We start from the raw sequence: 27,440 nt of genomic DNA, 5'->3' as shown, positions 1-27,440 counted from the left end.
ACCCCACTTCAGGGAGAAGGATACTGCAAAAACTCCATTCCCACCCCACTCTGGGGCCAGCCAGAGGTTCTCTGAACTACTCAAAATTTCTGCTACCGGTTCTCCAAACTGCTCAAAATTTCCACTACCGGTTCTCCAGAACCTGTCAGAACTTGCTGGATTTCACCCCTGCCTTGGAGATCTTCTAGTCCAACTCCCTGCTCAACTAGGAAACCCTAATACCATTTCACACAAGTGATTATCCAATCTCTTCTTAAAAACTTCTAGTATTGGAGCACCCACAACGTCCGGAGGCAAGTGGTTCCACTGGTTAATTACTCTCGCTGTGAGGAAATTTCTCCTTAGTTCTAGGTTGCTCCTCTCCTTGATTAGTTTTGTTGGAATTCATTGTTGGAATGTATTTCTATGCAACAACTACAGTAGTATTCAGCCAGTAGATGGCAATATTTACAAGTTTGGATCCATGGTGTATATACTCTATGCTCTTTTGTTCTAAGTAGAGTTTCCTGTTTCCTGTTACAGTTTTATAGTTGAGCAGTAAAGCACATGGTGATTGTGCTCTTTGTTTGCCCTGCAGTGCTATATATAAACAGAATTTCTAATATGTTTCTACCCATTGCTTCATGTCCTGCCTTCAGGTGCTTTGATCCACTCTTCTTTTTGGCTGCGCCTTAGATGTTGGAACATTGCTATCATGTCCGTACCTGTGCAGAAAAGTACCTATGATGTACTTCCTAACCTGGCTCTCTGTCTTGGGAAAAATCCTATTTATTTAGTTATTAAATGTACACGCCACCCACCGCAAGGTGCCTCTGAGCTACTCAAGACCCTAGGGATTTGAAGTTCAGCTTGCCTGATGGGCATCAGGTTGGGTAATGCCCTGTGATATTCCTTGCCTCCCCTTTCCTAAAGGAAAAACAGACCTCCGGTATAAGACAAGACATCCGATGAAATAACATTTTGTTCACTCGGTAGCTTTAGATGTATTTCCCAGTTAACTTGTTTGAGTTTTGTCTTGGCAGATGGTGTGATCTCCATTGGGATGTATCTCACTATTTCTTTGGAAACTCCACAACTCACTTTTTTTAAAAAGTCCCTCCAGATAAAAGAGGTTGGAAATATGAAGAAGAAAAGAAAGAAGGCAGCATGCCGTCAAGAGGGTATTCTTCTCCCGGAGTTGCTGTGAAAGCACTCTTTAATTTTTCTTCTTCTTCTTTTTATAAAGCTGAATATAGCAGTGGTGGAAGCCGATGCGCTTTTTTTGATTCTTATAAAGGAGAATATTTGTAGCTCGGGGTTGAAATGAGGGGTCATTTGGTGCTCTCTGAGCTTGGTTGTTTTCTTGCAGACATTTTATGACCCAACTAGGTAATACCAGTGTTAGAAAGGAGCGGGCTTTGCTCTCTGTACCAACCCCTTATAGCACTGATGATGTTACCTAGTAGGGTCATTAAAAGTCTGCAAGAAGACAAAGTCAGAGAGCACCAAGGCTTTTTTTTTTATTGAAAAGTTTTACAAAAAGAAATCCCCCCCCAAATTCCCCCCACCCCTTTCCCCCATCCCACCCTCCTCCCCAGACTTCCCAGAGCAAAATACAGGGTATTTCAATTAACAATCATAAGCTAAATTAACCTAACTACCCTTAAACTACCAAATCCCCCCCCTGAAACCTTAACTCCACTATAGATAACATAATACTTCTAAAATTTAACATTCATTCATAAGCTATTTGATATTTTCTTGTCTGATACTTATTTTGAATATAATCAATCCATCTTCTCCATTCCAATATGTATCTTTCTTGTGTATAGTCCTTCAAATATGCTGAAATTTTCACCATTTCCACTAAATTCGCTACTTTCAGTGTCCATAGTAGGCAAAGAGTCCTTCTTCCAGTATTGCGCTACCAACAGCCTAGCTGCTGATATTAAATTTAAAATCAATTTTAGTCTCTAATGCTGTACAATCCGTAGTTATACCCAACAAAAACAATTGCGGAGTAAATTTCAACCTTTTAGCACCAAAGCTTTTTAAACTGCTAGGTGGAGGGTCCCTGCCAAGAGTTTGGCTTTGCATAGGGAGTTGCTGGAGATGAAGGAGTTTAGGAGCAGCAGAACTTCCTCAGATGAGAGAGTCCCATATCGTAGGACCTCCCAAGGCTTCAGGATATTCAGAATGCACAATGCCTTTTGCTCTCACCCAAAATTGTGGTATGGGATTTGTTCCCCTTCCCTTTAACACTCTTAATCTGTACCCCTGTCTCTGGGATTGCTCAACTGAAATACTTAAGGAGGGTATGCATTATCCAGGATATTATAATGTTTTTATCTGCATGCAGTAGAAAGGCCCCCTCCCCCATAGTTAATGGTTGAATGTTATCTGTGAACCAAGCTAGTGATGAGATCCTTGGGTGACAAAAGTACATCCATTCAAAAAGGGGTTAATTTGGAAACACAATTGGGATCGGAAGTCTTTGCGAGCGCCAAAGATCCATTTTGCTTGCTTCTCATCTGTTGAAAAAGGGACACAGACACTTCAAACGTTCGGTTGCCAAATTTCAGAATTAATATCTGCGAGATGGCGAGAGGTATATTGGAGGACAAAAAATGTCAAAATGGCAGCCGCGAGAATGCAATCAAAGTTTTTTTTTTTAATTTGATTTATATGCCGCCCTTCTCCAGAGACTCAGGGCGGCTTACAATGCATTAAGCAATAGCCTTCATACTTTTGTATATTTATACAAAGTCAGCTTATTGCCCCCACAAACTGGGTCCTCATTTCACCTCCCTTAGAAAGGATGGAAGGCTGAGTCAACCTTGAGCCTTGGAGAGATTCGAACCAGCAGTGATGCCTGTTTTTTTTTTTAATGGGCATGGATGGTGTCCTCCATTCTGAATTTTTTGCAACACCCTGCCTACACCCTGCAGAGTGGGATACCCGGAGGAGAACAGTTTTGTCCCACGTTCTGAAAAACCTGTGAGTATTTGTTGGCTTAATTACAGTATTTTAATTCTCTCACAGTATGCAATTTGACACCAGACGAATTCTTTTCCTACTGCAAATGCAATTAAATCAGCTCCTTGTTTCTGTGCTTATTCCGACTCTTGAAACTCCTGACCCTTGCAGTGCCAGCCAAATCATAAACGTCTAGTGGAAAAAGCTCGGTGAATTAAATCAGAAAAGAGAGCTGAGATTTAGCTTGCTAAAAAAAAAAAAAAAAATACCCTCCACGCCCTACAGTTTCTGTTTCTCTCCTGTCCAACAAATCCTCCCACAGCATCAGTGCTCTGTGTTATTAGCATGGGCCAATTAATCCTGCTGTATCCATAAACTAATCAGCAGCGGTTAGAAGCCTATTATTAAAATGCGCATTCCCACCTAAGCTACTCCAAAATAACAGCCGCAGCACAATAAGGCATCCTGTATGCAAATGTAATCAAGAGACTGTAAGCAGTGACATCGTTTTGCCTAATTGCAAAGCAGGGATTTGGGGGCCGAGACAATGTAAGGCTTAGCGTGGCAGGTGATATTTAATACACATCCCACCGTCCCTCTTCCCTCCTTGCTGGGGCTTTATTGAATTATGGGGAGGGCAGGGTTTTTTTGGGAGGGAGGTGGGAGGGAGAACAATCTGCAAGGTTTAGAGCGGGTGTCAGCAACCTGCGGCTCTGGGAGCTGCATGCGTGAGTGATCCCACCACTGCTGGCCCCACCTCTCGCCCTCCCCTCCCCGTCATTCCTCGCCTGGCCTGAGAAGGTAAGGGCGACGGCGGAGAGATGGAGAAGCAATCAGGGCAGAGACAGAGAGACAGAGAGAGATACAGAGAGAGGGAGGGAGGGAGGGAGGGAGGGAGGGAAGGAGGGGGGAGAGAGAGAGATGTCAAAAGGGTTTTGTGGTTCCCAGTGTTTTTTAACAACTGGTTCTCTGCCCTAATGACCAGCTGGGTAGGCATGGCTAGGGGGGGTGTCATGTGACCGATGGAAGTGAATGATGTCGAGTTGGCCATGCCCACTCAGGTTTTGTGGCTCCCGGTGTTTTCTTTTCTGTGGGAAATGGATCCAAATGGCTCTTTGAGTGTGTCACTGCGTTCTTTTATTTACCAGCTGAGCTCTCATTTCTGGACTGTCAGACTTTCCGTAGCTTGCCAAGAATCCTTATCAGTAAGCTAAACTGCGCATGTCTCTCCACCCACATTCCTTCTTCGCACACTTTTCTTTCTTCTCTTGCCAAGAGACGTCCGGCTGCTGAGAAGTAGCCGATAAGAACTTTTGCAAAAATGTAACAATTAATTTTTTTAGATAGTTAGATGTTTTATTTTCTTTATAACAAATAAATGAGTTTTCTTAGAAGATATATCTTCTGGTTTGTTTTCTTAAAGTATGCTGGCAAGGAAAGGTCTCGATCCGCCCCTCTTAATCATGGTGCAATTATCCCAAAAGCAGAATGGGATTAATCAGCGCCCTGACAGAGTGTTTAAGGTTGCAGACCCCTGGTTTATGGGGATTCAGCCCCTAAAGCATATAGAAGATGAAAGTTATTAGTTTTCCCATGTGTTTGATGCAGGAAGCAGGCACCAATTTTATTTTTTTTTAATTTGATTTATATGCCGCCCTTCTCCGGAGACTCAGGGCAGCTTACAATGTGCTCAGCAATAGCCTTCATACTTTTGTATATTTTATACAAAGTCAGCTTATTGCCCCCACAAACTGGGTCCTCATTTAACCTACCTTAGAAAGGATGGAAGGCTGAGTCAACCTTGAGCCTTGGAGAGATTCGAACCAGCAGTAAATTGCAGGCAGCTGTGTTAATAACAGGGTGCTTTAAACCACTGTAGTACCAAGGCTCGTTGTAGCATGCATCCTGAAAGAGGATGAACATTGTTTTGAAACATGAAAATGTGCTCTTCCCTCGCTAGACCAGAACATCAGCTCCAGCACACCTGGTCCCTTGATGGCCCATGGAACACTTTTCCCAGATCCAGATTCCATCCTTCCCAAATGACATTCCGAGCAGACACTTAGGATGGGGAAGCTTCCCTTCTCCAGGCTCTATAGCACTTGTGCAAAATAAATAAATAAATAAAAATGCATTGGGATTCCAGCGTCGTATCTTGTACGTGTTAGATTTATTTACTGAGACATTGACAAGGTAAGACGGGGGAGAAAAAAAATGAGAATGCAATATTACTTGTGAGCAGAAGGCTGGCTATCATTCTCCAGCTATTGATCCCATCAGCTTTATAGATTCTGAAGCATGAGTAATGGGTTTGCGAAAAACTCTCTGTGAAATGTCACAGAGCATCTTTGAAATGGGCACATCCTGGATGGGTGTATGTGTGTGTGGGGCAACCAGGCCAGGTTGTAAATTGAGGGCCCTCTCGGAGAGGAAATGGCTTTGCAAAGCAGTGTCAACAGCCTCCTTTTGAAGCCAGCCTCTCTCAAGATTCAGGCACTTCAGAATCTCAGCATTGCCAGAAATCAACACCCAGGTGAGCAGAGATTAACAGCAAGATTAATATTAGACCCACAATCTGGCAGTAAACAACACCCCAATCAATGAACTGCCATCTCAGGCAAACAAGGTAACAGTAAACAACAGCCTAATAAAGGAACCACCAAGAACTCTCCAACCAACACTGACAGGACAAGCCATTAATAAATAAACAGAGAGCAAACCTTACTCCCTGCTAACACTGATGAAGTTACCTAATTGGGTCATGAAACGTCTGCAAGAAAACAGCCAAGCTTGGAGAGCATCAAGGACCTTGCAGTTCTCCTCCTCCTCCTCCTCCTCCTCCTCCTCCTCCTCCTCCTCCTCCTCCTCCTCACAAACCCCACCCCTTCTAGCATTGATGATGTTACCTAGTTGGGTCATGAAATGTCTACAAGAAAACAACCAAGCTCAGAGAGTACTGAGGACCCCACACAAAACAACTTGTCTAGGAGCAGGGAAAAGAACCCTTAATGTCGAGCTGAGTACCTAACAGGTTGGCAGGATTGGACCTGCAGCTAGAATAGGCTTGTGGAGTAACCTGAACCAACATTGCAAGATAAAATAGCTGGCTGGAACTTGAGCCGAACCACCTGAAGGGAAGAGACAGGAATGTTTATTCTTTGTTTTTTTTTAAAAAAATTAAAATTTATTTTTTATTAGACTTTTATTAGTTAAAAAATACAAACAAATATAAATACAACAATACAACATACAAAACAAACAAACATCAATCAGTCTTACGACTTGCTGTTAAAGTTGTTACATCGGTAGACTATTTTTCCCTTATTTATCTATATGTCTGTATATTTACGTATTTACATGTGAGGCATTAATGTACATTCCATCCTTAAATTGTTACACTCCTTAATTGGTACTCAAAAATTTTTCTCAAAATTTACCTTATTCTTTAGTGTCCCTACGAATGTATTTCTAACTTTTTCTCCAACCAGTTATACCATTTTTGCCATGCTAAGTAGTACTCCGTGTCATCTTTCTCCTTTTGTAAGTTTGTCCATTTCTGCACATTCTGTGATTTCAGTGATTATTTTGTTTTCTGTCGTTATGTATTCAAGTTTTCATGTCTATCCTTTGAAGACCCCAAGAGAGGACAGATGGAGAACGTTATGCACGTAACAGAAGAAAAGGCGAGCACAGTTTGGGAATCAGTAGCTGGTAGCTCATTTCGAAGTTTAGGGCTCAGACGTCTTAGTAGGAGATTTTCTATTGAATTTCAATCTGATTGTTCCTCCGTACCTCACATTCAGAAAAGATCTCCAGCACAGATCTTCCTCGGATCTTTTCAGACTCTCGTATTTGCAGTGTAACCTTTCCAATAATATCTGCCTTTGCTTTTCTCTCACTGAGATAATCAGGAGCAAACCATTGCGACTTATGATCTGGGCTGGAAGGTGGAACTTTGACGGAGTGTATTTCCTTCCATCTAACATCATCACAAACATTGATGCATTCCGATCTGTTGCGTCTGTTCCTATTGTGGCTGGATTTGCCTCTTTCTGCTCTTCTTGCCAGCTGTTCACCTGTGCTTTCCCAGATGTTCAGGAAACGTGCAGGTTTTCACTGACCAAAGCATAAATCGAGGAGAACATTTCAGTATGAAAAGCACCAGTAAAGCCAGCCTCGAGAAAAGGCAGAAGTGAGCAAGTGAAAGTAGAGAACTGATCCCCAAAGATCTAATCCTGTGAGCTGAGTTGGTGAGGTTTCTGGTCAGTGGTCGCTTCCGGTTGTTCCAGTTGTTCTGGCACGACAAATCCAAGAAACCTGAAGCCAGCATGGGAGAAAAACAGGGCTTTTCATTTTGTGTTTTCAGTGTGGCATTTAGTTTCCTCTTGCCGTTTCCAATGTACAGTTATTGTGAGATGTCTTGAGCAAAATTGAGTAATGGAGCGGTGATACAGGAAATAAAACAGAGAAATGATGGGAGGAACTAAAAACAGATCAAAACAAATGAATGTACAGAAATGAGTTTTCTGCAAAGCTCCTCTTTCTTGATTATGTCACCAGACTTGAATTTCTGGGCTAAGAAAACTTAGAACTACGCCGCCTTCGGTATGACTTAAGCATAGCTCATAAAATTATCTGGTACAGTGTCCTATTTACTAAGTCTGCACTACTATTAATCTTCTCATCGTTCCCACCACCTATCTCCTTCCACTTATGACTGTATGACTATAATTCTGTTGCTTGTATCCTTACGATTTATGTTGATATTGTTTCCTGATTGCTTATTTGTACCTTATGACTATCATTAAGTGTTGTACCTTATGATTCTTGATGAACGTATCTTTTCTTTTATGTACACTGAGAGCGTATGCACCAAGGACAAGTTTCTTGTGTGTCCAATCACACTTGGCCAATAAAGAATTCTATCCTATCCTATCCTATCCTATCCTATCCTATCCTATCCTATCCTATCCTATCCTATCCTATCCTATCCTATCCTATTCTATTCTATTCTATTCTTTTATGTACACTGAGAGCATAGGCACCAAGACAAATTCCTTGTATGTCCAATCACACTTGGCCAATAAAGAATTCTATCCTATCCTATCCTATCCTATCCTATCCTATCCTATCCTATCCTATCCTATCCTATCCTATCCTATCCTATCCTATCCTATCCTATTCTATTCTATTCTATTCTTTTATGTACACTGAGAGCATAGGCACCAAGACAAATTCCTTGTATGTCCAATCACACTTGGCCAATAAAAAATTCTATTCTATTCTATTCTATTCTATTCTATTCTATTCTATTCTATTCTATTCTATTCTATTCTATTCTATTCTATTCTATTCTATTCTATTCTATTCTATTCCTCAATAACTACTTCAGCTTCAACCACAACAATACATGAGCACACAATAGATACAAACTTAAGGTAAACCGCTCCAAACTTGATTGCAGAAAATACGACTTCAGCAACAGAGTGGTCAATGCCTGGAATGCACTACCTGACTCTGTAGTTTTATCCACAAACCCCCAAAATTTTAACCTTAGACTGTCTACTGTTGACCTCACCCCATTCCTAAGAGGCCTGTAAGGGGCGTGCATAGGTGCACCAGTGTGCCTTCCGTCCCTGTCCTAATATTTTCTCTATTTGTATCTATTTTATGTATCCAATCCATGTTTATACTTATTACCTAATACGTTCTTGACAAATAAATAAATAAAAATAAATAAAAGTGGACAAGAGGTTTCTGTAGTGGAAATTGGAAACACGATTCCCCATAACTTGGACCCATGCTGGCATTCTTAGGGTAGTGCAATGACAATCAGCCAAAAAGCAATCAACACATTTGTACACACAAAGGCAAACTGGTTGCTTCACATGCAAATAATTCATGATTACGAATGTGATTTTTTTTTTTTGCCTTTTCTATTAATGTCTTCTGGAAAAAAAAAAGCAGTGACACAAAATATATCCACATAGATGCAGAAATAGGTGCAATCCTAGCCCTAATCCCATTGAGCTCAATGGGATTCCATCACTTTGGGGAAGAGAGAATAGGGAGCTGAGAGAAGATTTGTAGGAAAATCGGAGTGGTAGCACCCAAAGAGCATAAGCGGATCAAGCCACATGCTGCTAAGGAACATGCATTGGTTCAGGATGCTGAAAGTAACAGCCTGAAATTGGGAAAATAATCCATCTGTATCTCTAATTCTTCTGTCCACCAAGTACTTTCTTTCTTTTCTTCCTGGAGGAAGAGAATCTTTTTCATGTCCAAATGCTTGACTTGATCTGGATCAATTAAAAAAAACAAAACATGAATTGTCTATGATCCATATTTCTCTCTACTCAAGATACAACCCCCCCCCTTTTTTGTGGTGGGGAGAAGCCTTATTCTTTTTTAAGCACAGTGTCTTAGACTGTTGGATCTACTCGAGGTAGGAAGATCTCTTCTGTAGGACTGGATTGTTCTTTTGCAGAAGAATACACACACCCTAAAAACCCTGAGGAACATCTAGAGATGTTGGGGACATCATCAGGAGTGGGGTATCTTTAGAACTGGGGGACCTGTCCCTTGCTCACCTTAGTTCTTGATACCTGGGGGTGGGGGTTTGTGGGTGCATCTTGTTTTCTCTGGAAAAATCGAACAATTTTTTTCTCTTTGCCAAAGGAAAAACAAGATGCCATCTACTGTGTTTCCCCGAAAATAAGACCCTGTCTTATATTTTTTTGAATCCCAAAATAAGCGCTTGGCCTTATTTTGGGGGAGGTCTTATTATTTGGGGGCTCATGGTGCAAGATGAGGTTCTTTTTGTCATCTTAACTGATTTCCAGCTCTACATTTAAATATTTTCAGGGAGGGCTTATTTTTGGAGGGAGGCTTATTTTACTGCATGCGCTCAAAAGCCCAATTGGGCTTATTATTAGGAGATGTCTTATTTTCGGGGAAACAGGGTATATATCCAACTGCAGAGAACAGCTGTAGGCCATTTTTCTGCCTCTGCCAGCTGGGTTGCTAATCCAGCCAAGTGACTAAATACGTCGCAACAAGTCATCAACTCGTCTTTTCCAAAGGGTACAGAAAGGCAGCCTGGTGAGATGACAGCCTCCAGAGTTTACTAACGCTGAGATTTCTTCCAGATGAAAAGGCCACTTACGTGGGGATTGCCATGATTAGAATTCCTTCGTTTATTTAGTTTATCATGGTCCAAAGGTCATGTTCCTAGAAGTGTCGGAATAAGTCCAGATAAATGAAATGTTAAGATACAAGGAGAAGGAGATAAACTTTCTTTCTTTCTCTCTCTCTAAAAAGCACAAGGAGCTCTTTTGTTTGTCCTCTCACTGCATTTATTTCTTCTAAATATATCTCAGAGCTTCTTGAAGGAGCAGAAAACAGATACAGATAATGAGCCACAGTGGTGCAGTGTTAGAATGCAGTATTGCAGGCTCCTTCTGCTGACTGCCGGCTGACTGCAATTTGGCAGTTCGAATCACACCAGGCTCAAGGTTGACTCAGCCTTCCATCCTTCCGAGGTGGGTAAAATGAGGACCCAGATTGTTGGGGGCAAGAGGCTGACTCTGTAAACCGCTTAGAGAGGGCTGTAAAGCACTGTCAAGCGGTATATAAGTCTAAGTGCTGTTGCTGTTGCTATGTCAAGGAATAGTGGCCACTCATCTAACCAGAACCATCCAGAGGTAAAGCCTGACTTCTCTTTTTATGTTGTCCCGTGGTTGCCATCCACGTGGCTGCAACCAGCTTGGCTTAGTGTCACACATTTGAACTAATATCAGCACAACATTGCCCCAGATGTTTGTTGTGGAATCAAAACAGGAGCAGGTGGATGGAAAGGAATGAATATAATATATAAAGCAGTGGTGGGTTTCAAATTTTTTTACTACCGGTTCTGTGGGTGTGGCTTGGTGGACGTGGCATGGCATGGCTTGGTGGGCATGGCAGGGGAAGGATACTGTAAAATCTCCCTTCCCTTCCCTTATGTTCAGCTTCTTCTATCTTCTGAAACACTTCTGCCTCAGCTGTCATCAATTTAGATTTCAAAGCAAAGAATCTGCACGCATGGAGTGAGGGACATAAGAGAAAAAAAATCGATGATAAGACCGTGTCTTAGAAGAAGACTTCATCTGCTTTAGAGCCACACTAGGCAGGGTGTGAAGGTGGACAATTTGGAGCCTACAGCCAAGACCCAAATATATTTTCACTTAACCAGACAACTGGCACGGATGGAGATGTCTGTCTTCTGGGGCAAGGTTTTAACCTACTTGGCTCTTTTTAACAGACGTGTTTTTAAGTTTGTAATTTACGCTTTTAATTTTTATTCTTGTGACGGTTCACCGACTTGAGCCCCACTTTGACCAAAAGCCAAAGCTGGATCTAAGAATAAGTCAGTCAATTCCAGAGGCACACTTGGCCTCCAGAAGCCTGGGAACGCGGGATGAATCCTAATAGCCATTTAGTCTTAGTAGGCCATTTAACCTTGAACGGCTTTTATTTTAACCAATGCCGCAGGATGAAAGATTTCTTCCACCGCAGGATCAGCAAGTAGGGGAAAGTGTGTGTGTGTCACTCTGCCTGTACAATGAGGTTGTTGTGAACTTTACTTTGCCTGTCTCTGGGGAAGCAACCCCGCATGTAGGAGAGACTCGGTTGGCCTTGTAAAGGAAGGTCCTCTCCTTCTCCAAATATTGACACCTTTGCTAGGGGCTTCTCATTAGCCCCCCTAAAGCTGGAGAGCAGAATGGACTGTGAATTCTCTATGGAATCCTGGCTCAGCAATCGTTTTCGGTTTCCTTTCACTTACCTGTCTGAGAAATGGGGGAGCAGCAGCAGCCAGGCAGCGCTGCCCTTTGCCAAAGGAAGCACGGTTGATTTATGTAGCTGTGCAAAGATTGGGGGTGAGAGGGTGATACGCAATATTTGTTTTATTTCCAGACATGGAGCATAATAAGGTTCTCCCTGAATTTAGGAGGCTTCTTTTAGGAGGGGGGGAGGAAGGAAGAGAAAGAAAGAAAGAGAAAGAGAAAGAGAAAGAAGGAAGGAAGAAAGGAAGAAAAGAAAGAAAGAAAGAAAGAAAGATAAAGAAAGAAAAACAAAGAAAGAAGGAAGGAAGGAAAGGAAAGAAGAGAAAGAGAAAGAGAAAGAGAAAGAGAAAGAAAGAAAGGGAAGGAAGGAAGGAAAGAAAGAGAAAGAAAGAAAGAAAGAAAGAAAGAAGGGAGGGAGGGAGGGAGGGAGGGAAGGAAGGAAGGAAGGAAGGAAGGAAGGAAGGAAGGAAGGAAGGAAGGAAGGAAGGAAGGCAAAGTAACAATTCCTGTATTCCTGTATGTAATTTCCTGTAAGGAAATTATGCAAGTAAGCTTTAGGGATTCTGACAAAGCTATAGATTTACCTGTAGATCTTTCTTTCGGTGATCCAATATGATCATAATAAAGATGTCCCAAAATGCTTTTTCCAAGAGGCAACTGGACTTTCTGGCTTTTCTTTGAAGACGTTTCGCTTCTCATCCAAGAGGCTTCTCGGACGAGCTTCTTGGATGAGAAGCTTCTTGGATGAAAAGCGAAACATCTTCAAAAAAAAACCCAGAAAGTCCAGTTGCCTTTTGAAAAAGCACTTTTGGGTCAACCATAACCTGGATGGCTGAGAATCTCTATAGACATCATAATAAAGACCATCAAAAGAAGCAGAGCATTATCTGAGTTCAGCCAATTCACATTTCATAAACTGCAAACTTCCGTTTCCCTCCTTGGCTCGTTCCCGTATCAAGCTGTATCCTGACTTGCTTAATCACATTCGGCTGCCATCTTGCAACACACTTAGCCTAAATCACAAGTCTCCAATCACACAATGCCACGTTCACACAACATGCTAAACACAACATGCTAAACATGCTGACGAAATGTTGTCAAGAAATATGGTCTCCTGGATGTTGTGTCACCCATGTTGTGTGATTAGCACATTGATGACTCTTACGGGCCCACAGATCTGCCAATAATGTGCCTGTGGAATACACAGACAATAGAAATCACACAAGAAAAGGAGGCTTTGATGTCCATATTTCCTAATTTGACGTCCTCTGGTTGTATGTCGGTTCCCAGATTTTACAAAACAACGTGAGGCCTCCAGGTGTTATATTAAACCATCTCTGGTGGAACATAATTTTCTTGCTAACAGATGCTGAGGATAAACATCAGGACGATCTACGCCACAAACATTTCCCTTATCTGGAGCACTGTTGGTTTTTACACGAATCTTTGCTAGAACTTCTGACCATGGATGGAAAGACAAACCCACCAGAACATCACCCTCTCCATTCAGCCTTCACCACATAGTGAAGCTGGGATCAGTTTCTTCTACATTTCCCTTTCAACTCATCTTCAAAGGCTTTGTTTAATTTTTGAGCATCAATAGATGAATATTTTAATTATACTTCTGATTAAATAATAATCATCTTCAGCTCAGCATTGGGTCTATTGTCCTTCCATTCGAATACATTTTAGTCCAGGGTACACATGTCATTCCTACCTTGCCTAAAAAAATAAAAAAGGAAGAAGCCCCCTCCTCCTCCAAGGCTGTGAACTGTAAAATGTGAAAAGGGTCAGCCGTATCCTATGGAAGAGCCTCAGTTCAAAGGCTTTCACCGGCCCCTCCTGGAGAAGATAAAAGCCGGCTAGAAATGGCCTTCATTGTTTCCAAAGAACATCTTCCCATAATTGCAAACCATCCAGGGCTTTGATGGCATGGCAGAGCGGACTTCAGAAGTACACCTGGCCATCTCGGCACACATTTAGAGCAGAGGAGAATAGCTTGAGTGCCTCTGAAAGGTTAGCTTTATCTCTGAAGCCAGATGAGAGAATATTACAGCCTTATCGTATTTAGTCAGACGTCCCACTGGAGAACTCTGTGGCACCTTCGGATAGCCATCCCCAACGTCTGCTCCTGGAATCAGAATGTTTTCCACTGGTAGTCCCATTTTGGCAAAAACAGAGTAATAGAATCACAGAGTTGGAAGGGAACCTGGAAGTCTTCTAATCTAACCTACATATGCAAGAGACCCTACAACCGTGATGGCGAACCTATGGCACGCGTGCCACAGGTGGCGCGTGGAGCCATATTGGTGGGCACGTGAGCTCAGCTCCATTTTTGGGCCTTCTGGGCGCACCAGAAGTAGGGAAACAGGTTGTTTCCAGCCTCCAGAGGGCCTCAGGGGGTGGGGAAGGCCATTTTTGTCCTCCCCAGGCTCCTAGAAAGGCCCTGGAGCCTGGGGAGAGCAAAAAACAGGCCTTCTGGTCCCACCAAAAGTCGGCAAATGGGCTGTTTCTGGCCTCCGGAGGGCCTCCGGGGAGTGGGGAAGGCCGTTTTCACCCTCCCCAGGCTCCTAGAAAGGCTCTGGAGCCTGGGGAGGGCGAAAAATGGGCCCACCGTGCCATTGCATGCCAAAAACGGGGAGACCGGGGGGGTCATGCACGCATGCGTGGGAGGGAGGGCGCATAGAATTATGGGGGTGGGCATGCACGCGTGTGACCCCCCCGCACTCCCCCTGCTTTTGGCACGTGATGGCAAAAAGGTTAGCCATCACTGCCCTACTGGAGAAATGGCTGTCCAGGGTCTTTTTAAAAGCCTCCAGTGATGGAGCACCCAAAACTTCTGAAGGCAAGTCATTCCTCTGGTTGATTGTTCTCACTGTCAGGGAATTCCTCCTGAGTTCTAGATTTCTTGTCTCTGTGATTAGTTTCCATCCATTGTATCTTGTCCTGCCTTCTGGTGCTTTGGAGAATAGCTTGACTCCCTCTTTTTTGTGGCAGCCTCTCAAATATTGGAGCACTGCTGTCATGTCACCCCTAGTCCTTCTTTTCATTAAACTAGCCATATCCAATTCCTGCCACTGTTCTTCAAATGTTTTAGCCTCCAGTCCCCTAATCACACCTCAAGTTGTTGACCATTAAAACTCACAACTTGTGGAGAGATTCTGGAGGCCAAACCAAAGACTGTTGAAGCTTGCTTTTGATCTTGGAATCAAAGTTGATCAGCCCAGATCTTGTCCTTCTCATCTTTGTCCTTTTGGCTCATTATGTTGCACTGGGGACAACCAGATGACACAAGTACAGTGGGATGATGCAAACCCTCATCTCTCTGGGCCCAGGGTATACTCATTAACCTGGTTCATGGCAAAATCCTGCGTTGCTTCTCCTGTCTCCTTTGTTGCTCTTCTGGCTGCGTGACAATCATTGCTCCAGAGTGAAGAAGATGCAAAAGAAGCCCTACAATAGTCTTGTCAATTCTGCTAATCTGGACCATTGTCAGATTAACCATGTTTGGCTAATTAGGCAGAGAACAGTCCACCCGTTGTGTTTCTTGCTCTGTATAAATTTATTTAATAACCTCAATTGAAAAGCCTTCTCTGTTGGCAGCATATCCTTCAGAAGTGTCCAACAATGAATCTTGGCTTTGAGATGGAAGCCAAGCCTATGGAGTTCAAAGGAAGAAAAGCAAGAACCTGTGAAGATGGCAGAAGGAGGCAGCCTCAGAACAGCTACATTGAACAAGCCTTTCCTCAACTCTTCGGTCTCTTGAAGTGAGGCTCCCTTTTCTACCTGCCAGCCTAACTAACATTACATCTTTCAGGAACAACAAACCCCATGTCAGCGTCTCACCACTGGCATAGAGAGGAGAGAGATAAGCCCTGAACTTTTGCCTGCTAAATCCCTTTGAAGCCCGGTCGTTGTGGAAATGATGGGGGAGACATTCCTGGGAAATGATGAGACAAGAAGTCAGTGGAGTGACTTGGAAGATAGCCAATGAGAAGCAGATAATTGGGGATCAGAAAGGGAGGGATTGGGGGGCAAAAGGTCAGTCTTGTCCGCATCGAGTCATGATCCGGTTGCTGTGCTCAATTAAAGAGAAGATTTCCTTAAAGATTGGCAGTTTGGAAATTCATTTATTATGAGATAGCATCGAAGTCTGACACCCCAGGCCTCCTGTGAACATATGGAAGAAGGTAAAGGTAAAGGTTCCCCTTGCAAATATGTGCTAGTCGTTCCTGACTCTAGGGGGCGGTGCTCATCTCCGTTTCAAAGACGAAGAGCCAGCGCTGTCCGAAGACGTCTCGGTGGTCATGTGGCCGGCATGACTCAACGCCAAAGGCACACGGAACCCTGTTCCCTTCCCACCAAAGGTGGTCCCTATTTTTCTACTTGCATTTTTTTACCTGCTTTTGAACTGCTAGGTTGTGCAGAAGCTGGGACTAGTCACAGGAGCTCACCCCGTTATGCGGCACTAGGGATTCGAACCGCCAAACCGCCGACCTTTTGGTCGACAAGCTCAACGTCTTAGCCACTGAGCCACCGCGTCCCTCTTGGAAAAAGGTGCGTCTTGCTTAATGGCCCCCCGAGAAAATGAACAACAGAGCCAAAGGAGGTTTTGCAGAAAGTCTGCAAAATAATAATGAAGGGGGCCTCACCATTTTTCATGGCAAGTTGAACCTCCTGCCTTCTATTCTTCACACCAAACTTCCTGTCTCCCCCAAAATAGCCATGGCACTCTAGCACTTAGACTTATATATTGTTCCATAATGCTTTACTGCACCTTCTGGGCAGTTTACAATATCAGCATGTTGCCCTCGACACAGTAGTGGGTTTCACTTACCTTCTCTACCGGTTTGGAACTGTGAGTGCATGCGTGTGCGTGCTTGGTTTGCATGCACAGAGCGTCCGTGATGACGTCCAGGGGTGTGGGCGGAGCCTCCCGCCACTGCCTCCACAATCTGGGTCCTCATTTTACTGACCTCGGAAGGATGGACGGCTGAGTCCCCTTTGAGACCCATCAGGATCGAACTCCAGACGGTGGGCAGAGTCACCCTGCAATACTGCATTCTAACCACTGTGCCACCATGGATCCTAAGGGTTACTTCACTAGCAATGTAAGTTTCCAAGAATAGGATTGGAATTAAACTTGGCCATATTGTAAATTCTGCAAGAAATAGTTTTTTGGGGCTTTATTTAATCCCCAAAGAAGATTCTGAATTCTGAAACAACAAGCGAGCTTTGGGAGAGACTTCCAGAATGGAAGCAGACTCATCCCTCTTCATCAAGCCGGCCTAGCCTAAATGGTTTTTTTAATGGGATTTTTAAATTTTATAGACTTGGGGTTTTAAATTGGGTGGCCGATTGAATTAATCTTTTTTAATTATCTTAACTTTTGTATTGTATGTATTTTAATTTTGGCTGTTCACCGCCCTGAGTCCCTTTGGGAGAAGGGCAGTATACAAATTAAATTAATAATAATAATAATAATAATAATAATAATAATAATAATAATAATAATAATAATAATAATGGTTCATTGACATTGCAATACCTGGTGATGCACGGATTGAAGATAAGCAGCAAGAAAAAATCACAAAGCACCGGGACTTGCAAATTGAAGTTGAGCGACTGTGGAAAAAGAAATCGTGTGTTGTCCCGATTGTAATTGGAGCCCTCGGAGCAATACCCAAAGGGCTACCCCGCTATTTAGAAATTCTAAATTTGCCGGACTTGAACATTTTGACTCTACAAAAAACCACCTTACTCGGAACAGCTTTCATCCTCCGACAATACCTTAACAGTTCCTAGGTCCTTGGTTAGGACTCGAGCTGCTGAGCTATTAACCAGCCTCAAAGGCTGTGAATCTCACTAAAGATTAAATAATAATAATAATAATAATAATAATAATAATAATAATAATAATAATAATAATCAGCAGAGCCTGGGTTGTATGTTGACTCCTCCAGGTCTTGAGCTGTTTCCCCAAAGACCTTCATGGCTCCACAGGCAATAGAGGTTAATGACCACAATCTTTGCAGTAAAACAGAGCTCTTTCCCGGCTGAACAATGTATGACAGGAAGCAGCTTGAGGCAAATATTTATTATCGTTCCAAGCGGAAAGCAAAAATGCAGAGGGGACTGACAGGCTCTTCTCATCAGGAGCAGCAGACAAGAGTGAGAACGGTGAAGGAAGGGAAGATGGCTGCGGGCAGGTTGGGAAACTGCGTGTTATGAAACTGTGTTGCTCCACAACAATGTGTGTATTTATACCCCAATGAGAGAAAGGCCTTGAGGGTGGGGGGATAACTGGAATTATCCCACAACAAGCCTGTTTTTCTGGGTGACATTGTTTGGGACGAGGGCCACAACTGCTGTGGGACCCATTCTTTCGTTTCTCCTTCCCCGTCTTCTCAACTTTAGGCCTCTCTAATGGATGGATTGGTGATCTTTTCAGCATGAGGGATTCTTGTTAGATGCCAAAATAGGAGATACGTGCGGGGCAAGGTTTTCAGATACTGCTTGGAAGTATTGTGGTGGAGCTACAGGTTCCAATCTACTACATCAGGAGTCTCCAACCTTGGCAACTTTAAGACTGGTGGACTTCAACTCCCAGAGTTCCTGGCTGAGGAACTCTGGGAGTTGAAGTCCACAAGTCTTAAAGTTGCCAAGGTTGGAGACCCCTGATCTAGATCAGTGTTTCTCAAACTTGACAACTTTAAGACAGGTGGATGTGTCTTAAGTCCATCTGTCTTAAAGTTCCCAACTTTGAGAAACACGAATCTAGAACAATGTGATCTGACAGATGCTCCTATCTTAAATTGGGAACCGGCTTATGGAGATCGTCCCAAAAGTGCTTTTCTTTTTTTACTTGACTCTCTGGTTTTTCTTTGAAGACGTTTCGCTTCTCATCCAAGAAGCTTCTTCAGTTCCGACTGGATGGTGGGGAATGGAAGGATTTATATTCCTGGAGTACAGGGGTTGGAGACCCCTGTACTAGATCAATTCCAAAAGTGCCATTGGCAGGTCTGACAGGAAGCCCCAGACTTGAGGGTTGTAGAAGAAAGAGGAGAAGCAGAGGATGTGAGGAGAATGAGAAGAGGCAGGCGTTCTCTACTGCTTGCCTACACTTGCTCCTCATGGCACCATCCAGGCTTCAAAATGATCTGTATTGATCTCTGCCTGGGCCAGTTGGGGCCTCACTCAACTGTCCTTGAACAGGAACAAACGAGCAAGGCTAGAAATGAGCCTTGAAATGAGCCAGGAAATAGGATATTTCTAATTACTGCAATCTCCTCCTTTTTAACCCAAGATTGGGCCTCGTGAAACACTCAACATTGCTCATCCCAAAGCTAACAGCACCTTGTTTGAAATGGGTCTTCCATTGTGGCTGAATTATCACCACCGTGCATTAACTTGGAAAATGATCTGCCCCAACTTAAAGGTGGAGACTCATGGAGAGATTTAAACACCAGAAGCAAACATTGAATAGTTATGAATAAGGACTCAGACAAGGGAGAATGCTACAGATTTAAATATATCTGGAAACGCTGCCAAGAATCCCTTTCAAACTCTAATGAGCTACTTTTTATTCTTTTGTACCTGAAGATACTGTTTGAGAGATAAATCCGAAAAGAGGAAGCTAAATCCAACCCAAAAGCTTAATGAAAACCTGCCAGCCAAAATAGGGGTCTCTGAGGAACGGAGCCAAGGAAGGTAATGATCTGCCCCCATCTTGGAGGGGCTCCAAAGTCCTTGGAAATGATGAAATGTAGGGAATTAAGCTGCTTGTGGCACCAAAGATTAGCCAGGAATTCCTTCTAACGATGGAAAACTTCCGTTTCACCTTCCCACCCAACTCCCTCATTGCTCTTCAACCAGTGGAGCATGAATAAAGCACAAAAACAAAAAGATTTTTGCATCTTAACAGTCCAATTCTAGTCCAATCCCCTGCTCAAACAGGAGATCCTACAACAGGGGTCAGCAACCTGCGGCTCTGGAGCCGCATGTGGCTCTTTCATCCCTCTGCTGCGGCTCCCTGTTGCTGGTTGGCTCCACAATTGATAGGGCTTTTGGTTAGGACAGGTAGAGGTAGACAGGTAGACAAGTAAAAGGATGAGCTAGACCTGTGATAGCGAACCTATGGCACGCGTGCCACAGGTGGCACGCAGAGCTGTATCAGTGGGCACGCGAGCTCAGCTCCACCAGCTGATTTTTGGGCCTTCCAGGTCCACCGGAAGTTGGCAAACGGGCCATTTCCGGCCTCCAGAGGGCCTCTGGAGGTATGGGGAAGGCTGTTTTCACCCTCCCTAGGGTCCTAGAAAGGCTCTGGAGCCTGGGGAGGGCAAAAAAACGGGCCTACCGGGCCCACTGTGCCATCGTGTGCCAAATGTGGGGTGAGCATGGGGGGTCGCATATGGGTGTGGGCACACGTGTGCGTAACCACCCTGCACTCCCCCACGTTTTGGCACGTGATGGCAAAAAGGTTAGCCATCACTGCGTTAGACTCTAGGAGGAGACTCTATGGTGGGGGAACCGACTTCCAGTCAGCTCCAGAATTGAATGCGGGCTTCCGGTTAGGACCTTTGTGGCTCTTTGAGTGTTTAAGGTTGCCGACCTCTCTCCTACACCATTCCAGACAAATGGCTCTCCAGTCTTTTCTTAAAAGCCTTCAGTGATGGAGCTCTCACAACTTCTGAAGGCAAGCTATTCCACTGGTTAATTGTTCTCACCGTCAGGAAATTTCTCCTTAGTTCAAGGTTGCTTCTCTCCTTAGTTTCCTTCCATTGCTTCTTGTCCTGCCTTCTGGTGCTTTGGAGAATAGGTTGACCCCCTCTTCTTTGTGGTAGCCCCTCAAATATTGGAAGATGCTATCGTGTCACCCCTAGTCCTTCTACCCAGTTCCTGCAACCATTCTTCATATCTTTTAGCCTCCAGCCCTTGAATCATTTTTGTTGCTCTTCTCTGCACTCTTTCCAGTCTCTACATCTTTTGTATAATATGGTGACAAAGCTGGCAGATTAAACCCTCGACTGTCCATTCGCTGTTGGGGAAGTTTTATCCATCTCTACTTCTTTAGATACCAGTCTGTCTACAGCTCTAGAGCTGGGTCCTAAATTAGCCAGCAAAAAGCTGAAATAAAGACAAAGGACTATCGATGCGGCAGTAAGGTCGGAGAGTAATTTGGGCCAGCGCTTCGGGTGCCAAATTTCTTTACTCACAAACCCATCTCTGCAGAAATCTGGATGGAAAAAAAAAACACGCCTAAGAATATTTATATCACATTTTAATACATATTTAATAATGTTTCCACTTTCAAAATGCATATTTAAATGCATTTTAGTTTATGCTTGCACAGCAGGGTTTGCTACTTGATCATGTTATGGTCTGCATATTAATTCAAGAAGCGCAGATCGGAATATTTTGTATGACGTTGGGCCAGGATGGGATCGCTCCCATGTCCTTCCTGGAGCCTGCGGAGAAGCAGAATGGATGCAGAGCATCTGTGAGCCCAAACACAGCATTTAGGATTCCTAGCTTGAAAGAGGAACTTTGCCACCCAAGAGTCAAAGATGCCATATATATGTTTTTCATCTTGCAACAATAACCAGACATTTCTGCAACTGAGCCCAGACATTTAGAGAATGATAGAATGTGATCAACAAAGGCAGTTGAAATCCTTGCTAATAGTTTGAGAAGCAGCCAAAAGCAGAGACAATTCTATTGAAAAACTGCCGGATGTCTTCTTAAATTAACTTTTTTTTCTCCTCAACTTCCAAACAGGCCTGCTTGTTGGTGCCAACATCATCATATTCACATTTTTTCTTTGGTAATCTCTGGCTTTATGGGCTCTGCTTTTTCATTACAAATTTCTTTAACATTTTTAAAAAATCTTCCTTTTCACCGGCTGGCGTTATTTTGAGGATGACATTTTCCCAAAGATTAGAAATGAGAATCTGGCAAAGAATGGGTTGGTTTTTTTTGCAAGTGTCGAGCTCACTGAGTAATAACAGTTTTGCTCCACAAAGAAAAGTAAATACCTTGGGGGCCTCACCTTTAAAAAGGTATTTTGCTAACAACACCCCAAAGGGTTGCAAATTAAAAATCCTGCATTGATTGTAGATTGGGGAAATGAGTTTTGTTATGGAAGAAGAGGTTCCTCCTTTCATACCTAATTATCTCTGATAAATTTGCACCCTTGTGAACAGGAGATGTAAATTGTTGAGAGTTTATAGCTTTGTGTAATAACCACGAGGTGATAATTTGGCAGATGTGCAGTCCCGATCCCAGAAATGACCAGGGAAGGAGAAAATGTTTCAGGAACAAAAACAGAACACTTGGCTCACACCACGCAGTAAATCATGGTTTTCTTAACTATGGTTTATCAGATGAACTACAGTGGTAGGGCTTCCCATAGCATATTAGGTCATTAATCGTGGCTTACAGGACATAGAGGCTGTGTTTGTAGATCATAAAAAGCTAAATCCCAGCAACTATTAATCCATCAAAATATGCCAAAAGCAGACCATAAACCTAACCCTTGAAAGCAATTGCAGAAATAGAGATGCAATATTAACTTTTGTTTTTTAAATTGCTTTCCTCATTTGCTGGGTGTTTAGCTTCGATCACTTGGCAGTTGGGTTTGACTACAGCTCCCATCACTCTCAGTGAAACCTAGTTTCCATAATAGGGTAATAATAATGATATGGTAAGTACCCAACTCCCATTCAATTATTATGAATGGAGGCAAGTAACAATGCCAAATGACTGTTTTTTGCAGTCGAAGACCAGAGGCCATCTAATAATGAATAGTTTTGACCAGATGCATCATAATGATAAGACGATAAGATAAGATGAAAAGGCTGTCAGGCCTGGAAGCCATCTTTTACTACTGTGAGAAACTGGGAGGGGGGGGGTTGTATGGAGCAGGGGTGATATGTAGTCATAATAGCATTCCTTTCTCAGAGAGTCAAGGACATCTTGCCCTGCACCTGGAGTGATGTGACTGGGAAGCATCTCCAGTTGGGAGGGTGCTTTGATTGGACCATGTGATGGACATTTGGGTGCTGGGCAGGGACATGGACTTCTGGGTTGGGAAAACCTGGAAGCTTTCAGATTCGGGTTTTCCCAGATGTGCCAATATGACATCTCTAATAAAATAGCCTCTCACCGACCAGTATGCTCCCACAGAGAGGGATTCCTCAGGGTGCCGTCGGCCAAACAATGTCGACTGGCGGCCCCCAGGGGGAGAGCCTTCTCTGTGGGGGCTCCTGCCATCTGGAACGAGCTCCCCCCGGAGATACGGAGGATCCTGGATTTGCGCACTTTCCGCCATGCCCTCAAAACATTCTTATTCCAGCAGGCTGGTCTGGCCTAACCTCCCTTTTAAATTGTTTTAAATTTGTTTGATAAATTGGGGTGTTTTAAATTTGTTTGTGGGCCAAAGCATTTAATGTATTTTTAACTGGTTTTTTAACATTTGTACTATCTGTATTTTATCTCTTGGCTGTTCACCGCCCTGAGTCCTTCAGGAGTAGAGAAGAGAAGAGAAGAGAAGAGAAGAGAAGAGAAGAGAAGAGAAGAGAAGAGAAGAGAAGAGAAGAGAAGAGAAGAGAAGAGAAGAGAAGAGAAGAGAAGAGAAGAGAAGATTATTGTCTATTTTTTTTCTGTGAACACATTGGCAGCTATTAAAAAACGAAATTTTGATGCACACCCATGCACATACATATGCTATATATATGCATATGTATATACACGCACACACACATTAATCACAGTCCATTTTGAATGCCTAGTGGAAAAAAGAGTTTTTAGAATTCACAAGGTCGATTCTAGATGGTACAAAGCTATTACAGAATCCAGATGTTCTTCTTTGGATACCGTGATGCCCCCACTTCCCCCAGAAGGTAACAAGGACAGTCAGTCATGGAGAGGATATGTAGCATCGCAGACTATACTCGGGGACCCTGCTCAAGCATTGCTTCTATGCCATGCCCTGGATGGCATAATGCAACTGAATGTCGGGGCAGAAAAGTTTGCAAGCTTCTCAGAGCTTCTCTGGGGCTTTGCTCATCTAACAGAACTTTCCCGGTTCTCTAAGCCTGAAATTTGCAAAACCCTTTCCGAGAGCCCAAGCGTGAATCAGCCCATCAGCAATTCTGATGCATGCCTGTGACAAGCCAAACTTCGGGCAGTTGTAAGCAAACAAGCTACAGGCAGCAGATATTAATTTTTGCAGACATACCAATGGCTGTGAAAGAACCTCAGCCTAGGAGGGGAGAAAAAAAAAATTGGTGCAGACACTGAGCAAATATGGGAATATGCATTTGGAGAAGGAAATAGACCAGCTAGGGATACATAAAGCAATGAAAACCCCCTTGGATATTTTTTCAAGGGGGGAAAAATATCATTATTTAATGCTGAGAGGTAGTAGCCTTGCTCGATTCTTGCCTCTGAGCGAGGGGGAAGTAATTCACGGGGATTCCTGAGAATATTCATCAAGATGCCGAGGAAACGGGCTTTGGGCTTCTGTTTCTTGTTTGCTTGGCAAATACAGCAAGAGCGGCGGTGAGATCCAGGGATCCTTCGTGAAAAAGCAGCCTTAGATTAAAAAGTGGCTCTAATTTTACAAATCTGCCTATTGTCAAGGGGCCTTGGCTTCAACACACAGTGACAGCAGCATGGCCATCAGGAAATGTTCCCCTCTTTATCTCAATAAAAGAAAGGTGGGAAGGGATGGGGCTGGTTGGTGTGTTCCAGGGTTAATTTAATCTGCGTTCGTATTTCCAGAATTCGGCTTGGAGTCCTGCCTTCTCAGGGACTCTCCCCGCCCCTAAATGCTTCGTTTCCCTTTGCAAGCCGAAAGCATCTGTAGGAGGACGAATGCAGAGGCCGACTGTTGGGCCTTTTGCTGCCCTTAATGCAGGAAGCGTTGCCAGCTGTTGGGTCTCCGGAATGGTCTCCTCTGCCTTACCTGTAGACCATCAACAGCCCAGATCTTCTCTGCTGATCATCCTCCAGGTAGCCATGGAAAACGGGTTTCTGACATCTGGAAACCCACTTGCCAGATGGAGGGTCCAGCAGCATCCTTCCCCCCCTCACTCCAAGGGACTCTAACTATGGCCAGGCCAGATAGATAGATAGATAGATAGATAGATAGATAGATAGATAGATAGATAGATAGATAGATAGATAGATAGAAGATGGATAGATAGATAGATAGATAGATAGATAGATAGATAGATAGATAGATAGAAGATGGATGGATAGATAGATAGATAGATAGATAGATAGATAGAAGATGGATAGATAGATAGATAGATAGATAGATAGATAGAAGATGGATGGATGGATAGATAGATAGATAGATAGATAGATAGATAGATAGATAGATAATAGATGGATGGATGGATGGATGGATAGAAAATGGATGGATGGATGGATGGATGGATGGATGGATGGATAGATAGAAAATGGATAGATTGATAGATGGATGGATGGATGGATGGATGAATGGATGGATGGATGGATGGACAGACAGACTTCTTTCTTCTCAACTTTCCATTAATCAGGTTCTGTTTTTCTTCAAAAGCTGATGGGAAAATGCGGATGTTGTTTCCCAAAGTCTTCTGTAGGCCTCCATCGTGCCATCCAGGTAGGAAGGAGACAGATGGCACTTGTGAAAAAACCAACCACAATTATTTCCTAGAGAAACTCTGACCTAGAGAAGTTTTTTTCCCCCCAATTCTGAAGAAAGAAAGCAGGCCGACCGAAAAGTTTTAGTCAGCAGAGCAGTGGGAAAATCAGCACAAAGTGCCCCAGGCGGGAAACCAAAGTTTGCAAATGTAGCATGTCAGCGATTTAATGATACAGCACCTTCGCACCTTACAGCTTCCTTCCTTTCAGGATTATTCAAAGGAATCATTTGCTAGGCAACTGTTACTGTGTGTGTGTGTGTGTAAGTCTGCATTTGTGTGCTCAGGTATTGGTGAAGGAGGTCCAAATAGACCAGGATTTTCCAATCTTGGCAATGTCCAGGTATATGGACTTCACCTCCCAGAATTCCATACTCAGCATAGCCATTACTGAGAATTCTGGGAATTGAAGTCCACTCACCTTCAATTTATGAGGTCGGGAAACTCTGAAACAGACCAATCCTTGACTCATGGCCAAATAAGAGGATAGACAGTTTACTTATCTATGCTATGATTAGTATTAAACAGAGATGGGAAAACTCATTGTGTCTCATCACTATAGATTTTGAGATCTCCAGTTTTAGAATTCCTTTTCTTTTACTTCGTATTTTAATAACACAACCATAACTGCCCAATGCCCAACGTGACTCTGGGGGCAAAATGCCCCAAAGCATCAGGGCCACCACAAAGAAAGTCCACGCTCTGAGTTCTAAGTTCCTTCATCTCTTGGTGGTTGGAACTATAAGCAGTAATTTGATGATCTCACATCACGGGGAGAAGCACTGTGAAGGAGATAGCCATTCAAACACTACGATGTGGCACTAGATGGATTATGGTTTGGTTATTTTGTGTCCTAGCATGTTGTTAGGATATGGTTTGAGCCTAACAAGTTGTCCAGGCAATATATGTATAACTTTAATATGTATATGTATTTTGTGACTTAAAGTTTTCCTGCTGATTCATTGTAATGCTGAGTCATACTGTAATTAATTGTGAACGTATTTAAGGAAGGTACTGTAAAGTATTCAGTTGATGATAAGCTACCATTGTGTGAGGAGTTGCCATGATAAGCTACCATTGTGTGTGGAGTTGCATTGTGCTATCATCATTGGATGGATCTGCTACCATCGTGGTTTGTGAACCAGAGTGAGTTTGTTATTCTTACCAACTACTGTTTGTTTGGTAAGAAGCTTTTTGTATCACTGGACTGATTTAACTGGCAAAGACTTGGATTGATTTAAAGACTATGAGATTGTTTTTTTCACTATAAAGTAAACTTTTGATAAACCAGTTTGCACATCTCTTATTCATTGCTCTCAGCAACGTTTCTCTGTGCTCTACACTCTGCTGGTTGGTAACACAACAACAATATCCTTAACACATGTGATGTGAACCTAGCTGTTTAGCATGGGTTTCAGTGTAACACTGAATGGGTTTTAATTGTTTTTAATGTTTTAATGTTTAATGTTTTTATATATGGTTTTTGAATCCATTGTAAGCCGCCTTCAGTCTTCGGAGAAAGGCGGCATACAAGTTGAACAAACAAACAAATAAATAAATAAACACATCAGTCTAAGAAAGAGCCAGTCAGTCAAGGGTTCAATCCTAGGTACACGGCGTCTCTTTGCCCATTGAGTTTTGTAGGGTTCCTCTGAAGGGGTGGTGTGAAATTGATTTGGAGGCAGTCTGTCAAGATTGAATCCCTTTGCTTCTTTCAAACCTTAATGCTTTTCAACTTGCCAATTAACTGAGAGGAGGGAAAGGGGAAACGGAATGTGGAGAATGCATGCAGAGATTATGAGAACGTGGAAATCATCAAGGTCACCGTTGCAGAGAAAGAGACGGACTGTTCCCATAACAAAAGAACATCTCATAACTGGACAGTGTGATCATCTCAAGGTGGAGAGAAGGAGAAAGTATTGTTTAACTTGGCAAGCCCTTGCGCAGGAAACCAGGACTGGTTTTGTTTCTT

The sequence above is a fragment of the Pantherophis guttatus genome, chromosome 9 (assembly GCF_059756535.1).
Source record: "Pantherophis guttatus breed Tessera chromosome 9, ASM5975653v1, whole genome shotgun sequence".
Classification (NCBI taxonomy): domain Eukaryota; kingdom Metazoa; phylum Chordata; class Lepidosauria; order Squamata; family Colubridae; genus Pantherophis; species Pantherophis guttatus.
The sequence above is the reverse complement of the archived record's forward strand: the minus strand, read 5'-3'. Positions refer to the sequence as shown.